Genomic DNA, 14,722 nt, shown 5'->3' on the forward strand with positions numbered 1-14,722 from the left:
CGAGCCCCGCGAGGGCAGGGGCTGGCCGTTCCTGCTGCTCTCAAGCCCCTGCTGCCTGGTGAGTTTCCCACCAAGACCTGTTCGAAGACGCGATCCCAGAGGCTCTCAGACAAACTCCCTGGCCGAGAGGCGCCCCAGAGGTGGCAGGGTGCAGCCTCCCGGTCCCTTGCGGAGGGAGGGGGCAGGCAGGCGTCCATGGGGCCGCACGGGGAAACGGCTCCCACTCCTCGAAAGTCACAGAGGCTCCGAGGCGCCTTCCTGTCACCATCAGATGTTCCGCGCCTGCTCCCGGACACACTCGCGCACAGGCAGACGCAGTCTGGCTCTGCTGCCATCAGGGCCCCTACACCGTCCCGGGTCACCTGTGTGGCCGATGGACAGCAATGCCCAGGCACCCGGTGGCCCTGGCCCTCGTCCACCCCCCTCCCCGCCCTGAAGCCCAGCCAGGGCCTTGGTGGAGGCCCAGTCTGCCTGGGCAGTGGCCTGAGGAGCCGGTCCTGGACCAGAGCTGGGCCCTGGCCCCCCAGGGAGTCCCCATTCTGTGACACTAATTGCTACAATTAGCTGGAGAAAGGGCTATTAGATCAGTTTCTTCTTCTGGCTAAAGCCTGGCTGCTGGTGAGGGTAAACCCAAGCCCAATCCTTTCCCAGCAGCAAGGATTCTTCCATAAATGAGGCCACATTTAAATTGCAAACGAGGGCCTTGCTCAGCCCCAGGAAAGGTTCCCAGAGAAAGCCTGCAGTTGCACAGATGGAGGGCCTGGGGGAAAAGGGACAAGCTCCCGATGTGAGCAGAACCCAGGGTCGCGCAGGTCCTCAGTGACCCCGTCCCACTGGGACCCGCCAGCAAGGAGGAACTTGGCAGTGGCTGGGAAGGAAGGACAGGGCCGGAGCCCACTGCCTGCCCCTTCCCTGCCAGGCCTGCTCCTCTTCCTGGAGCAAACTGCAAGCAAACCTTCCCGATCCAGAGCCACTGGCGCATGGGTCTGCACTGGCGGGCAGGTGAGAGGGCCCACTGGGCCTCTATCCAGGCCGCCTCCAACGCTGACAAGCCACAGGCACCTGTGCTGGGAGTGGCTTAGGGACCACAGCGGAAAGATAGTTCCAAACCAAAGCCCCAAGTGGCAGCCCACGGCCTTGCAACCTGGACCACTGCATCCTAGAGCGCTGGCCCCGAAGTGGGTGCTCCACTTGGCCAGGCCTGGGTCAGGGTCTCTCCCGGCGGGGGAGCTGTCATGCTGGGTGAGGCAGGATGCGGGTGAGGGCCTTGCTTCCTTTAAGGGGCCAGAGCAGAGAGCACCCCGGGCGCTGGGATAGCCTCAGACCGTGGCCCTCGGGTGGGGCGCCCCTGGGGGAGATGGGGCCACACCTGGAGATGCTGCCAATCACTCTGCGACCGTGGAGGTGCTGCTGGGAGCTCCTGCTGGGGCCAGACAAGCTACCCAACATCCAGGGACACCAAGGACAGTCCCTGCAACCACGCAGAACGGGCCAGCCCCAGTGTCGCCGGCGGGGCAGATGACAGCCCTTGGTCTGAGGCGCTAAGGCCCTGGCAGGCAGCGCGCCTTCTCGCTGCTCTCTGAAAATGGACCCGCGCTCTCCTGGCCTTTCCGTCTCTCAACAAACCAGTGAAGCCACTCAACAGGGCGCGTGACGCGGCCGCCGCGTGCAGACCCTGTAGAGAAGACAGACGCGGGGCCTCCCTTGCGGTGCAGGAGCCAGGCAGGCCACAAACAAGGAGATGCCTCAGGAACGAGAAAATACCGAGGCACCGGCTGTGCCTGCAGCGGCCTGAAACACATCGCTGACCTAGCGAGTGACCGAGGGGCCACCTGAGTTGGCGGCAGGGGAGGTCTCCCTGACACGTGGTGTTCAGGTGAGACCTGAAGGGTGCAAAGAAACAGGATGTCACAGGAAAGGGCGAGCCAGGCAGAGGGAGCTGGTGCAAAGGCCCTGGGGCACCTGGCCGGTTTGAGAAACAGGCAGAGGGCTGGCGTGAGAGGAGCTCAGTGTGGGAGGACAGCGGGCAGAGCAGATCCCGAAAACCTGAGGGAATTCCAATTTCATTTCCTAAATATAGACGCTAGTAGAGGGTGCCTGGCACGGGAGGGATGGGACAGGCATTCAGTCACTCATGCTTGGCTGTGGGGGCTCTCCTGCCTAGGACACAGGGTTGATCAGAGCCCTAAGTTCATGAAACACTGTCGCCCCGTGAGGGTCTGGGGGCGGCATCCCTCTGTGCTTTCCTGCTTTTCCAGTGAATCCCCTCCTGCCTCCCCGGGCCGACAGCCGCTCGCTCGAGTGTAATGTCTTTGCGTCTCTGTGCACCTGCTCTGGTGACGCGCGGAGCACCTTCCCACAGGGCTGGGCGGTGGGGCCTTTTGATGGAAACACAGAACCGCGTACGGAGGCCCTCGTTGGGTGCGGCATGCGTGTCCCTCAGAGCCGCGCCCGCACGCGTCTCCATGCGGTGAGGCGCGCATCGGGTCCTTACCCCCGACCAGAGCGCCGGGCCCCGCCGCCCCCTCCAGCAGGCCGCACCGAGCGTGCCCCGCACACAGCCCCTCGGGTTTGGGGGAACGGCTCCGGCACTTTACCCAGGAGGGCAGCTGCCAGGCTGCAGATGTTCAAAGTGCTGTTTGAGGAAGAAGGACGGGGCAGCCCTGCGGGCGCCTGCACCACCGCATCCCCACCTGGGCACGCGGGGGGCAAGCTTCCTGCATTTCTGCCCACGCTTGGCCGTCTCCTACCTCCTGCTCGCCTCACGTGAGACGTGCCCACTGCCCGCGTCTGCATTTCTGATTCCCAAAGCGCCACTAACTTCCCGTGCTCGTCGACCCTCGTGCAGACGGCCAAGCTTTTGCCCACGTTCCCTCTGGGCTGCCTATCTTTTCCTCACCGATTTGCAGGACTCGCGCGTGCATTTTAGCTACGGTTCCCTTTTTGGGTGAGGCCGTCTCAGACACGGTGTAATCCGCCGTCTGTAACCTGGGCGGAGGACCACAAGGGAGCGTGGAAAAGGCAGGGCACGTCCGAGCAGGGCTGCGGGAACCGTTTTGCACAAGGGACTTATTTGACAGATACCTAATGTGCACGTATTCAAGTTCATAAATTTAAGTCTTGAAGTTTGTGCCTTCTGGGTCCAATTTAGGAGCGAGCCCAGGGCCACCCTGGGCCATGAGGTTATTCTTCACGGTTTTCTCCTACTAAACAAACATCAAGGACCTTCTTCGTGTAAGTCTTTAAGTCCCCCTGGAGCCTGCTCTTCTGGCAGGTCACACCGGAACCATATTCCCATGTCTCCCCACAGGGCTCCTGTGTCCAATACCCTCTTCTCACGAATCCCCTTACATATGCGATGCCACCTTTATCTCAGGCCACCCTCCCCAGACGCCAGGGCTGCCTCTGAAGTCCCCTGCAGGCCTCTGTCCCCCGTCCCCCCAGTCACTGGGCTTGGAGGAGGCCCCAAGACCTGCCCGTCCCGGGCCGTCCCCGCGCTCCTGTTCCGAAGCGCACTTGGCGTTGGCAGATCGTAGATGGTCTCCCTCCACGTGCGTTTTGGAGCATCTTTGTCAGGTCCCCCGAAGCGCCGACGGCGGGGGTGAGCCGGGTTCTCCTGGAGGAGGAGGTCCGGCAAAGGCGGCCTCTCTCGCACTAAGCGGCCCCACCATCCCAGAGAACAGGACGCCTCTCCGTATCCAAACAGAAATGCTTCTTTGTACCGTCCGTACAACGTGAAAACGCCCTTCGTAAAAGCCTTCTTTGTTAATTCCTAGACCTGTCCCACATCTTGCGCTGTCCTGACTGCCACCTTATTGTCTGCTGTGCTTTTTAATGACTCACTACGGCCGTAAAAAAAATGCCTGGGGCAGGGGGTGTAAGGACTGATCTTATATCCAAAAGCGCTGCTGAGGCCTCTCTTTAGTCAGTTCTGAAAGGTGCATTTTTTTCGCACAGCTCAGGGGTTTTCATTCAGAGGGTGGCCCACGAGGACCCCAGAGAGCCCCCGAGACTCTTTCTCAGGGTCCAGACTATTTTCATGATAATCCTCAGACAGCCTCGACCACTTCTGCTTCCACTCTCACGAAGTTAAAGAGTTTTCCAGAGGCTGCGTGACCCCACTGGAATATGCGCTTGTTGTGTCCTGTGTTTCAAGTGTTTCTCAGCTCTAAGAAGGTAACTATCAACAGACACGCTCAATTAACAAAGGCTCCCTGGGAAGCTCAATAGTTTTTAACAGTACAAAGGCTCCTAGGACCAAAATGTTTAAGAATCCTGATACAAACTATCTTAGAGCGAAAGTCCCCCCCCCACCCCTCCTTGTCCTTTCTTGTGCTGGGGGAGGCCGGGATGGCATCCTCTGTGCGCTCCTTGTCTTAAAGGGACGGCTGCACCCTTGGTGTCTCTGCGAAGTGTGCTGAAACCTGCAGGTTTTGTACGTGAACCTGTATCAGGTTAGGGGAGTCCGTTCTAGTCCTGGCTGGCTAAGGCATGCACCCCACCCCATCTTATGAAGGCATTAAAATGTATCATATCATAATTTTTCTGCCTCTATTGGGAGAACCTTAATGTGGCGGATTACATGGGTAGAATTTCGGACTTCGGATCAACTTTGCATCCCTAGGAGAAACCCCACTTGTTTAAGAACTGTCGGAGGTTCTCCGGGCTTCAGTCAGCAAGTGCTGTGCACGAGGGCGGCTGCATCTACGCGCACGAGGGAAATGTTCACAATTGTCTCTTCTTGTGCTCTCTCGACTCGAATTTGGACATGCTCTGAGTCGCAATTTTAAAAGATCCCTCTAGCTGCAGCATAAATCCTGCAGCAGGCCCCTTTTCTCTTCAGCGTGTTTGAAAACACACTAAAACAGAACTGTAATCAAGCAACCCAATCCTGAAATTTTTCTCTTAGTGATGATCTGGAAAACAGGTGCAGAAATGGATCATTTGAGACACCGTAGAAATCTGAGTAATCCTGCCCGCCTGCGCGCCTTCAACAAGTCCTGCCTGAGCAAGGCGGTGTAACAGGCGCCCGGCTAGGTGTGGAGCAGGCAGCAGGGGACAAACCAGAAAAGGCCCTTCCAGAAGAGCTCTGCCAGCGCCCAGGGGGCAGCGGAAAGGGACCAGGAGACACGGCTCAAATGCAGGTGCTACTGTTACCAGCAACGCTGCCGCACTTGAGCCTCAACCCAGGACGGCCGTAGCTGCGCAGAGGCGCCCACCACAGCCCCAGCCAAGGCGCACCGCCCACTCTGCGGAAAAGGTGCGGGTGGGTCAGGCTGAAGCACCCGGGCCCTGGCGACCGCCGGCAGAGACCCCCGACTCCACCCATTGCTCCCATCCCCCACGTGACCAGGATTTCTACGTCCTGCTCCCATCCCCCGCCCGTGCGGCGACCCCACATCCGGAACAACCTTTGACTCAGCCCTTCCCCCACGACTCGACGCCTGGACTTAAATTCATGCTCCCATCCCCTACCTGGACCCCGACTCAGAACGAGAGTCCGGCTCCGGCCGAGCCCCTCCTCACAAATCGGATCCCCACGCGGACTCCGCACCACAAGGCAGGTGGGGGCCACACCCGGCTCCCGGTCTCCCCTCCCCTGCTTGGACCTCTAAACCCCGGCGATCCGACCCCGACGCAGAGCCACAAGGCGGACCCGCGACGCAGACCTGACGCCGGCCTCGGGGACCCGACCCTCCGGGCCGCCACGCGGATCCATGACAAGGACCCGGCCCCGACCCTCTGGCGCTCGACCTGGACCGCAGACCCGCTACACAGACCGGACCCAGGACTCGGGGCCCCGACCCTCAAGCTGCAACGCGGACCCCCAACACCGATGCGATCCCCGCCTCGGGGCCCCGACCCTAAAGCCCTCGACCCGGGACACGGACGGGAGCCCGGACTCCGGGGCTCCAACCCTCAACCTGCAACACGGACCCACAACAAGGACCCGAACACCGACCCGACCCCGAACTCCGGATCCCGACCCTCAACCCAGGATGCGGGCCCGCAACACAGACCGGACCCCGGACTCCGGAGCTCTGGATCCTCCACCCAAGACGCAGACCCGACCCCGGACTCAGGGCCCCAAGCCTCTGGCCCTCGACCCGCAATGCGGACCCGACCCCGCACTCCTGATCCCGACCGTCAACCCGCGACGTGGACCCACAACATAGACCTGAGCCCAGACTCGGGGCCGTGACCCTCCGGCCCTCGACCGGCACGCAGACCCACAACACGGACCCGAACACGGACGCGGGGCCCAGACCCCTGGCTCGCGACGCGGACCCAAGCAGCTGACCGCGGCGATCCCACCACCCGCCTGCCACATGTGGAGCTCACCTCCGCTCAGCAGCGAGCGCCCGTCCCTGTGCCGCCGGGTGCGACCGCGTCCGGAGTTCGGGGGGCCCCTGAGCCGCGCGCGGCACTGAGTTGACCGCGGTGGTGAGCGCAACGCGGCACTGAGTTGGCCGCGGATGTGAGCGAAGCGCGGCACTGAGTGGGCCGCGGACGTGAGCGAAGCGCGGCACTGAGTGGGCCGCGGCCGTGAGCGAAGCGCGGCACTGAGGAGCGCGGCCCGAGCTGAGCTCAGCCTGCGGAGCGCGGCACCGAGGAGACCGCGGAGCGCGCAGCCGGCGCGTACCAGGTGCAGCGATCGACTGCGGAGTGGCCGCGGTGGCGCCCGACCCAGGTTGACGTGGCGGCCATCCAGCCACTGATTGGATGGCCTGCGGGTGGGCGTGCCACGGGCCGCCGCGTGGATTGGCTGGGGGCGGAAAGCGGTGTGCCGCGCTGTGCCATTGGCCGAGAGCGCTGATGCTGATGCCACCTGGGTTCACATTGGCCGGACTAGCCCTGCTCCACGTGCCGCGCCCCGCCCGGCCCTCCCAGCTCCAGGGCTGCGCCACCCCCACCGCAGCGCTCCCAGCCGCCGCCCTCCCGCTCAGGTCCCGTCACGGTCCGGGGCGCGCTGCGCTCCTAGGTTTCCCTTCCGTGCAACGCTGCGCACCACAAGGTGACCCCGCGCAACATCTGTGGCCCTCCGCAGGCTCTTCCCTGGACCGCTGCACCTCCCGCAGGGGCTCTGCTCCTCAGTCTTCAGGAGACCCTGAGAGGAAGGTGCCGCGACTTGCCCAGGTCGCTCTGTGGGAGTTGGCAGGGGTGGGGTGGCCCGTGTGGGCGGCCCTCCGCCTGGACCCTGGCGGCTGTGTCTGCGACACCCTGCCCTCCTTTCTCCCCCTCGCCTGGATCCCAGGCCCTTCCTCTGTCTCTTGACTGTCTTCCCTGATAACCATCTGTCTACCCATCTCTGCACCCATCACCTGTCCACCCTCCATCCACCCACCCACCCTTCCTCCCTTCCATCCATCCATCCACCCACCCACCCTTCCTCCCTTCCATCCATCCATCCACCCACCCACCCTTCCTCCCTCCCATCCATCCATCCACCCACCCACCCTTCCTCCCTCCCATCCATCCACTTCTCCACCCACCCGCCCTTCCGTCCATCCATCCATCTCCCCATCCGTCCATCTCTCACTGAGCTCCTCCTATGTGCCAGCAGTGCCGTAAACAGCAGTCAGAAACCCTGCCCTCAGGGAGCTCTTGCTCCACTGAGATTTTATCAGCAAGTCTGGAGCGGTTTGGACCTCTCATTCGAATTGAAAACATAGTTTTGGAGCGTGGAACTCTCGGTATGTTCTCAGAAGTTGTTACCCCTGGCCCTCGAAGTTGGTACCCCATGTTACCCCGCACGCAACAAGGCCACTCATCTCCACTGCTTTGCCTGAAATACATGTCTCCAAGGAGAGCCAAGACTCTCTCCAGCAGTGACTGAGTCTGTTTTGTGTGGTTCAGCCCAGAAGAGAAAGGGAAGGTGGTATCTTTTCACGTGTCAACACCTTGCTCTCCGAGCTTCGGAAACTACCCAGATTGGCCATCTCCCTGTCCACTGCCCAGCCCATCAGAGGACCAGGCGACAAGCTGATTCAGGGGCCCATCTGCCCTCACCACCTGGCTGGGGGTTTTCTGGCATCTGCCTGTCCTGGAGGCAGTTGTAACCAGTACCAAGGGCTCCTGGCCCTTAGGAGGGTCCCATACTTAGGATTTAATGCACTTTTGTCACCAGCTTGAAATTCTTAACAGTTTTGTCTTCGACTTCATGTTTTTCTGTTTGGTTGGTTGTCTGTCTGTTTTTTGGAGGGTTAAGTTTTATTTGGGGCAAACTTTGGACTTAAGCCCGGGAGACAGCATCTCAGATAGCCCTGAGAATCTGCTCCCTGAACACACGGTTTACAAGCGAAGTCTGACGGGACAGTGGCGTGTGCTCCAGAGGCTTGGGGCCTTGGCTCACAAGCCATGGCACCCCCTCTCTGCCCGCTCCAGACAGGTTCTCCTGCCTCCTCTGCCTGCCCAGACCCCTCTCCCCGGCTTACAACCCGCCACGCCAACACCTCTTCTTGCAAGATGGAGGTGATGCTGCTCGCCTCAGAAGCTGAGGCAAGGACAGGGGACATTTGGGAACGCGTTGCGGGGTCGCAGGTCTGACACGGCCTCGGACACTGCCCTGGCTCTTGCTGCTTTGGGCACGTGGGGTGCTGCTCAGACCTTGCCCCCTCCCCCCCAGTGGCCTCCCCAGTCCCGCTGTGGGAGACAGGAACCCATCCCCGGACACCCTGGGCCATGTCTGTTTCCACCTCCCCCCCAGGACATCAGGGGAGCAGGAGCCCCAGGACTTCAGAGCAGTTCCACAGATTTCAAAAGAACAGAAATCCCTGTCTGTGTGGGGTTTACATTCCAGTAGGAAAGACAGACCAGAAATTCCCCAAGTGCTCTGGACATTGTCCTTTGTCAGAGCCACGGATCCCTCGGTGGCTTCTGTTAGCTGCGGCCCGGGAAGCACCACGGCCCACCCCTCTCGTCCTCACCCGCGAATGCCAGCTTTTCCCCAGCCTTTTGACTGGGGGTTTGCCTTTAATCCAAGGATGTGGAGCATGGGATGCAAAGCCCTCTAAACAGCCCACTTCAAAGAGTGACCACCTCCCGGTAAAGAGAAAAAGGATATGCTGATCAGAATTTCGTCTTGAAAACTAGTTTTTAATTGCAGCAGAGTTGACTTAGAACGTTGTGTTAGTTTCTGGTGCACACAAAACTGATTCTGGTGTGCGTGTGTGTGTGTGTGTTCAGATTCTTGTCCCTTCTAGTGTATGAGAGGCTGTTGAATGTAGTTCCCTGTGCGGGACAGTGGGACCTGGTTGGTTACCTGTTTTATGTACACGGATCTGCATCTGCTCACCTCAAACTCCCGACTTCTCCCTCCCCCTTCCGCCTTCCGTCCGTTTTGGAAGCTGATTTTTTTAAATCCTTAACATGGAATTCCCTTGATCTTATGCTTAACAGAATTTGGGTTCTGATCGCGTCCCCGGATGAGTCCCGCCTGCCTGTTGTCCTGGGACAGCGCTCGCTCCAGTCGCGCTGTCTCACCTTAGGCCCGGCCTCTCGGGGTCCCCCTGACGGATGCCCTCGTAGTGAAGTGCTGGGGGCCCCGCATGCCCGCGGGCTCGTGTGACCGTCTCCTTGGGGCCAGGCTTCGAGCCGGGCCGAGGAGCCTGCCGCTGGCCGTTCTGCCACATTCTCTGGTGGGGCGGATGGTGCCGAGTCCCCAGCCCTCACCCCCTCCGCGCACACGGGGCGCCGTCAATCAGCGAGTGCCGCCTGCCAGCCCGGCGCACCTGTTGTGTGCCCCCCCCCCGGTCCTCTGGGGGAGACAGGAAAACAGTCCGAGACTGAGAGGGGTTTGTTGTCTCGTCGGGAGACAAGAGACACGTGGGAATTGGCTGCAGGAGCTCGTGAGGCTGGGCGGCCTCCAGGCCAGCCCGGGACAGCCGGGGGCTGGCCTCGGGCACATCGGCAGAAGTCAGGGAGGGGTGGCGGGCATGGCCAGTTCCTCCCTGGGCTGTACCCAGGTCTCCTCCCCCGACCCGGGCCCGGGCAAGCCCGGAATCTCCCTGGTCCTGGAAGCCCTGGAGTCTGGCCCCTGGCCCTTGTCACCCTCGTGGGCTCAGGACCGCGGCGTGGGTGTGGGGCACAGAGCCTGGGCATCTGGTGGCCTTGACTCTGGCTCCCTGCGCGACAAGACGTCTGGTTTATCTCATCTGTACGTGTGGGGGCTGCTCCCTCCAGCACTGATATTCGGGGTTCAAAAGGTTTCCTTGCAGGCCTCTGCACCCAAGCACACACACACACGCACACACACATGCACGCACGCACACACACGCACACAGCTGAAGAGAATTAAGGCTCCAAACGTCCACTCGGCTTCTCTCTTGATTCCGAGGTATTTAGAATGGGGGTGGGAGATTAAGGGAGGAAGTTGCTGAGCCAATTCTCCTGTGTTTGCCAGCACAGAAGTGCAGATGGGGCTCCGAGCCCCGCCGGGTCCCCGAGGAAGCTCGCGGGGCCGGGCAGCAGGAAAGGACGGAGCGGGAGCTCCTCGCCCAAGGGACTGGACGTGGCAGGGCCTGGCTGAGGGGTCCCCTGGGCCTCAGTCGGCCCGCCACCGCACCCCACCCCTAGAGCCTGAGGGTGGAAGCAGCTTCAGGCTCATCTGGGTTCCCTCCAAAGCAGAGAGGCCCAGGCCCACGTGGCCCCCTCCAGCCCACCTTCCTAGGAAGGTCCCTGCTGCTCCCTGAAGTGGACAGGAATGTAGGGGGACCAGGAGCCTAGGGTCTCCCTGTGAGGGTGACATGACTGTCCAGAAGCCCACTTGGACCCCCACTGTCCCCACGTCCCCAGCACCCAGCGGGCCCTCCTTGGTCCTCAGCACAGCCCTTTGCACGCGTGCACACACTGCATACAACACACGCCACTGCAGGGTCCTGGCCCCACCGCAGCTCGGTCCCCCACACCGCCCTGCCTCGTGTTCTCCGAGCTTGGCACCCACGCCCAGCGGGCGTGGGCAGACTCCGTGGTTCTGGGCCCCGCGGGCCGTGGAGGATGAGGAGGCGCGTCTTGGGCCTTGGGGAGAGCGGTGGCGAAGACCAGGTCTTCCTTCTAGAAAGATCCCTATCGCTCCAGCTGCAGGCTGGAGAGCAAACAGGAGGGGGCGGGGGAGGCCGGGGGCCCCGAGGGCCGAGGGAGACACGCCGTCGCCCAGTGAGAGGCGGGAGGCTTGGCAGCAGGTGGCGGCTGCGGAGGCAGAAGGAGCAGCCAGGCCAGGATCCTCCCACCCAGCGGTTCGGGTCGGGCTGCGGGGCGGAGGGCAGGGGGAGCTTGGGGCCGCCCTGGGATGGGTGCTAGGTTAACAGATAGGACCTGAGAAGCCCGGGGACCGACGTCAGCCCTATGGCCCTGCCCACTGCAGTGAGCGCCCCTGGCTCTGGGACATTGTCACGCCACGGGCACGGCTGTCTAGGGTACCGTCCCTGACTTAGCTACCAGGCCCTGGTGCTGACATTCCAGCACGTTCTTAGGCCCCCAGAGCTCCCCTTCTCCAAGAACCACAGGGGGCTGGAGCCACGGGAAGAAGCCCTCAGGTGACTGTGCCACACTCGGGCCGGTGCTGGCCTTGCCCCATGAGCAGATTTGCTTTCCTCAATCGGGGTCGTTGATAACGTGATGCCAAATGCATGCCGGGGGTAGGGAGGGCCCCCAGGTCCAGGCAGTCCTGTGAGTGGCAGTGTGGGGTGTGGGCCGCTTCCCATCGAGAGGGCAGCTGTGCTGTGTGTATATGTTTGGGCATCGCACAGCCAAGCCTTGATTAGCCAAGCCCAGTCCTTCCAGAGCCCCCGCTTCGATGCGGGTTAAGTCAGCAGCTGTCTCCTGAGCACCTGCTTGGGGCCTGGTTGGATGCCAGGCGCTGGGGGTGGGAACGCGCAGGGAGCGGGGCCCTGCCAGACCCCCGCCCCCGCCAGAGTCTTTTTCACCACCACCTTCCAGAGGCAGTTTCTTCCCACGACGCCCCCACCCCGGGCCGCGTCTGCCCCCCTGCCTGCCCGGCCTGCCGTCACCACGGCCATCACGCAGCCACAGTCTCTGAGACCTTCAAGCTGGGTGGGCCCAAGCACTCAGGAACTCTGGCAGTGCCAGGGCTGCCCCGGGCAGTGTTCTCAGTGATCACTCAAAGTCTGGGCGAGGTGCTTGGTGACAAGAAGTCCCATCCGCGTAGCTCTGGTGATCACAGGCTTTCTTAAACACGGAAGGGTCCCCTCCGTCCACACTGGGAGGGTCAGATGTTTGCAGGGACCCCACTGCCTCACTGTTCGCTCAGCTCGTGCTGAAAAGGGGAGACGACTGCCATGAAACCCGCCAGGGCTCTGGGGAGCGGTGGGGACCAGGTGATTGGCCGTGGGGGGCGGGGGTCCTCAGAGAACCCACTGGGCCCCCTCAGTGAGCCAGACGGGCTCAGGGGGCAGATAGAGGGAATCTGGACAAAAAAGGCCGCAGTGAGAAGGAAGGGCCGTTGACTGCAGAGCGGTTTTAAGATGGGCCCGGGGGTCTTTGGGACGCTTCCCCTCGAGACGCGGAGTTATTTCCTTCCCCTTGATTTTGGTCTGGACGCAGCAATCCGCCTCCGACGAATAGAATGTGGCGGGAGGGACAGGGTGAGGCCAGCAAGGCCGGGTCACGAGAGGGGCCACAGCTCCCCCTTGCTTTCTCTCACGGGGATCAGTGACTCTGAACGAAGCCAGCCACCGTGTTGTAAGGACCCTCACGCAGGCCCGGGGTGGGGTCTGCTCCAGGGGAACCGAGGCCTCCAGCCCCAGTCCAGCCATCAGAGCGGGGCGCACATCCTGACTTGAGCCTCCCACGAGACCCTGGGCCAGAACCACCCAGCTGCTCCTGGGTTCCTGGCCCCCGGAAATGTGAGAGATGACAGGGGAACGTCTGTGAGGCTGTGAAGTCGTAGGGTGATTTGTTACTCGGCAGTAGCTGGCAGCTACAGCCGTCCGTGCCGGGGTCAGGATGGCTCTCGATGGGTGGCAGGGAGGGCTCAGCCTACCTGCCAGCTTTCACCAGGGCTTGACCGTACCCGCACCCGGGGGACAGCGGTATATATGCCAGGCGTGCAAGTCATACTTCTGCTCTGTCCTCTTCCTCGGCTGCGGCCTTCGGGCCGGAGGTCGGACCCCGAACCCCTTCACGTCTGTCCCACGCTGAGGGTTCTCGCAGGACCTGGGGGAAGTCTTGACAGCCGGTCCGGCCCCGTGGTGTCCCGCGCCCGCAGATGTGGACGGCTTTCTCGTGGGTCAGCCGTGCTGAAAGGGAGCAGTCATGGCAGGGTGGGGGTGGCGGGATGCCCTGTGTGGGTGGGGAGTGGCACCAAAGCCCCCTCCCGTTTTTCTGCTCTGCCGGGTCTTTGGGGAAGGCCAGTGCTTTCTGGTGGGTTGGGGGCTAGGGTTTCTGCTCTGCCAGCATCCGTTGGGACAAAAGTAGTGAGTATGCGGGAGATTCTGTTAAACCTCTGGAGGCCAGGTACGGACCCTACCTGGGGACCCAGCCCCCACCTCGCCGGGGCAGCCCCTGCTTCCGCGGCCCCACTCCCTGGCAGGTGTTCTGGGCCATCCACCTGCACGTCCACTTGGGAACCCCAGTGAGGCTCTCCGAGCAGCCTGGACCCGGGACGGTGCCGGACGGGGGCAGCTAGGGCCCCTCCGCATAAGCAGGTCTGTTTTCCGGGTCGATGATTCCAAGTGCTCCTGCTCTCAGACCCAGGTCTCAGGGCTCTAGGACAGTAACTCGATGAACCCTGGGACAACCTGCCTGGCTGATGGGGAAACCGAGAGGCAGTGAGGTCCAGGGGCTTGCCAGGTGTCACACAGGCAGTAGGTGCTGGAGCCCCGCTTTGCATCCAGGCTTCCTGGGCTCGCTCTGTCTGTCCTTCCCCTGCAGCCACGCAGCCTCAGTGTGCAGGGTGTGGCCGGGCTTGCACAGCCATCCATGGGTGGCAGCCAGCGGCCCGTGGCCACTTTGAGCCCTGGCCCCAGGTCTGAGTGCAGGAGGTGAACTCAGCGCCTCAGCTCCAAGGAGGCAAAGGACCTGGTGGAGACGGGGGTCCCATCTCCTTCGTCCCCTCCCTGCCCAGGTCCAAAGCCCATCCCACATCGATGGCAGCAAGCCCTTTGCAGATGCGCCACGCCTGGAGCCTGGCAAAGGGGGCGGCTCCAGCTGCAGGAGAACACGGCTGGATGTGTGTCCACAGCAAAGCGCCTGGTCACCTTTCTCTGCTCGGAGTGTAATCTTTTTTTGGAAGCCTTGCTGGAAAATCTGAATCTTGTGAGCCATCAGCTGTTTATAATCAGAGAAGCATATGTTTAAAAGAGCTGAGGGGCCTTATAAACTCCGTGTGCAAATTACCTTTGGGGCTGCCTGCCCCGCCGCCCTCCCCGCTGCTGCCGTCGCTGGCGAGGGCCTCCGCGCGCTGCGCAGAATTACTGGAACCCCGTTGTGGCACGGGCTCTGTTTAGCTTTAGTCACGTCAGCTTGGCCCTGGAGCGTGGGAGCCTCCATCTCTGCTGTCCGGCTTCCAGGCCCCGCCACCCCCACCCCAGCTGCAGCGGACGTCTGGCTCCCTGCGCCTGGGCCTTCACCATGAGAAACATCCAGCCTGGGAGCCCGCGACCACACGTGGGCAGGAGCCGGGCTTGCTGGGCCCCGCCGCCTTCGGGGGCAGGCCTGGCTCGGGGGCTACTCTCCGGGCCTGCTGGGGTGTGGGGTTCTCCGC

General features: G+C 62.2%; 1 protein-coding gene and 2 long non-coding RNA genes across 4 annotated transcripts in view; 2 read left to right on the top strand and 1 right to left on the bottom strand.

The window, feature by feature from the left end:
- LOC110259223 (uncharacterized) overlaps window positions 1-6,661 on the bottom strand; it is a 49,495-nt gene extending 42,834 nt beyond the window's left edge. For both annotated transcript variants that reach the window (XR_014836695.1, XR_014836696.1), the window contains exon 1: window positions 6,343-6,661. This is a non-coding gene — a long non-coding RNA (uncharacterized LOC110259223). The remainder of the gene's footprint in view (window positions 1-6,342) is intronic.
- KCNQ1 (potassium voltage-gated channel subfamily Q member 1) overlaps window positions 1-14,722 on the top strand; it is a 313,789-nt gene that overhangs the window by 177,871 nt on the left and 121,196 nt on the right.
- On the top strand, window positions 1,489-8,162 carry LOC146405017 (uncharacterized). The gene is made up of 2 exons (XR_014836698.1): window positions 1,489-1,876; window positions 3,777-8,162. It is a non-coding gene; the product is annotated as an uncharacterized LOC146405017 (long non-coding RNA).

The sequence above is a fragment of the Sus scrofa genome, chromosome 2 (genome assembly GCF_054392235.1).
Source record: "Sus scrofa isolate SSC_HxYL_T2T_F1_AM1 chromosome 2, Sscrofa_HxYL_maternal_Yorkshire_Landrace_v2.0, whole genome shotgun sequence".
In the NCBI taxonomy this organism is placed as follows: domain Eukaryota; kingdom Metazoa; phylum Chordata; class Mammalia; order Artiodactyla; family Suidae; genus Sus; species Sus scrofa.